The sequence below is a fragment of the Populus nigra genome, chromosome 2, assembly GCF_951802175.1.
Source record: "Populus nigra chromosome 2, ddPopNigr1.1, whole genome shotgun sequence".
NCBI classification, from domain to species: Eukaryota; Viridiplantae; Streptophyta; class Magnoliopsida; order Malpighiales; family Salicaceae; genus Populus; species Populus nigra.
The window spans coordinates 7,146,900-7,149,399 of record NC_084853.1 but is presented as its reverse complement, the minus strand read 5'-3'; positions in this window follow the sequence as shown (position 1 = coordinate 7,149,399).

The window sequence follows — 2,500 nt, the reverse complement described above, 5'->3', positions numbered from 1 at the left end:
CCGGGCCATGCAGGAAAATTCATCGAGGGGACACGCTGACGAAACAGCGCTGGTTCAGGCACGGCGGGCAGTGTTGGAATCGGCAGCGCCGACGAAATCGGCAAAGTCGGCAGAATCGGCAGCGGGTGCTGGCGATGGGTCTGGACGGGCTGGATAGTCCAAGGCTCGACGAGAAAGACTGCTGGTTTAGACACTGGGGCAGTGGCAGCCCGCGGGACAGTGTCGGCAGATTCGGCAGCGCAGATTTGTGCGGCTGCAGGTTCGTCGGGGAAAATCGGCAGCGCAGATTTTGCGACGAACATGGGCTGGACGATGGACTGTCCAGGCCAGGCAGGAAAATTTGTCGAGGGGACACGCTGACGAAACAGCGCTGGTTCAGGCACGGCGGGCAGTGGTGGAATCGGCAGCGCCGACGAAATCGGCAAAGTCGGCAGAATCGGCAGCGCAGATTTTTCGACGAACACGGGCTGGACGGTGGACTGTCCAGGCCAGGCAGGAAAATTCGTCGAGGGGACACGCTGAGGAAACAGCGCTGGTTCAGACACGGTGGGCGCAGTGTTGGAATCGGCAGCGCCGAGAAAATCGGCAAAGTCGGCAGAATCGGCAGCAGGTGCTGGCGATGAGTCAGGACGGACTGGATAGTCCAAGGCTCGATGAGAAAGACCGCTGGTTTAGACACTGGGGCAGTGGCAGCCCGCGGGGCAGTGTCGGCAGACTCGGCAGCAGTGTCTGCCGATTCGGCAGCGTTGGCTTGTTGGCGCGGGGGGCCGATGCGAGTGGGGACTTGGGCAGCGGGCAGTGAAAGCAAGAGTTTCCCCGATGCTGCCGGGAAAAACGCTCCCCGGGATGGCCGGGTGAGATGACCCGGCGGCCCGCGACGGGTCATTCAATTCCATGCCCCGTCAACATAACTCCCGATGTACTGTTTGCTTTTTCGGAAGAAGAGATCCATCCCCCCATCCTCGGCCAGCCAAAAACGCTCCAATTAATGGCCGGGTGAGATGACCCGGCGGCCCGCGACGCGTCATTCAAATCACTGCCCTATCGGCTACAACTGCTGATGGGTGGGATTAGAGGCCTGCCATGGTGGTGAGGGGCGGCGAGGACCGTGAAAGCTAGAGTTTTTCAGAGGCTGCCGGGAAAAAGGCCCCTCGGGTGGCGGGGTGCGAGGACCAGGCGCGTCATTCAATTCTCTTCCCTATCAACTTGGCTCCCGTTGGCGGGATTGGAGGCCTACTGTTTGTTACAGGGCTAAAATCGTCAGGGGAAGAGCTGACGAAACAATGCTGGTTTGGATGCAGGGGGTAGTGTTGGAATCGGCAGCGCGGACAAAATCGGCAAAGTCGACAAAAAAGACTGTTGGTCTGGACATCGGGGCAGCGGCAGCCATGCCGACAGGGGGGGAAATCGGCAGCGCAGATTTGTGCAGCTGCAGGTTCGTCGGGGAAATCGGCAGCGCAGATTTTTCGATGAACATGGGCTGGAAGATGGACTGTCCAGGCCAGGCAGGGAAATTCGTCAAGGGGACACGCTGACGAAAGTAGGCTCGTCGGTGAAAATCGGCAGCGCAGATTTTTCGACGAACAGGGGCTGGATGCTGGACCGGCCGGGCCAGGCAGGAAAATTCGTCAGGGGGGCACGCTGACGAAAAGAGGGGCTGCCGCGTGGAAAATCGGCAGCGCAGATTTTTCGACGAACATTCGTCAGGGGGGCACGCTGACGAAAAGAGGGGCTGCCGCGTGGAAAATCGGCAGCGCAGATTTTTCGACGAACAGGGGCTGGATGCTGGACCGGCCGGGCCAGGCAGGAAAATTCGTCAGGGGGGCACGCTGACGAAAAGAGGGGCTGCCGCGTGGAAAATCGGCAGCGCAGATTTTTCGACGAACATTCGTCAGGGGGGCACGCTGAGGAAAACAGGGGCTGCCGCGTGGAAAATCGGCAGCGCAGATTTTTCGACGAACATTCGTCAGGGGGGCACGCTGAGGAAAACAGGGGCTGCCGCGTGGAAAATCGGCAGCGCAGATTTTTCGACGAACAGGGGCTGGATGCTGGACCGGCCGGGCCAGGCAGGAAAATTCGTCAGGGGGGCACGCTGACGAAAAGAGGGGCTGCCGCGTGGAAAATCGGCAGCGCAGATTTTTCGACGAACAGGGGCTGGATGCTGGACCGGCCGGGCCAGGCAGGAAAATTCGTCAGGGGGGCACGCTGACGAAAAGAGGGGCTGCCGCGTGGAAAATCGGCAGCGCAGATTTTTCGACGAACAGGGGCTGGACTGGCCGGGCCAGGCAGGAAAATTCGTCAGGGGGGCACGCTGACGAAAACAGGGGCTGCCGCGTGGAAAATCGGCAGCGCAGATTTTTCGACGAACAGGGGCTGGACTGGCCGGGCCAGGCAGGAAAATTCGTCAGGGGGGCACGCTGACGAAAGTAGGCTCGTCGTGGAAAATCAGCAGCGCAGATTTTTCGACGAACAGGGGCTGGACGCTGGACTGGGCCAGGCA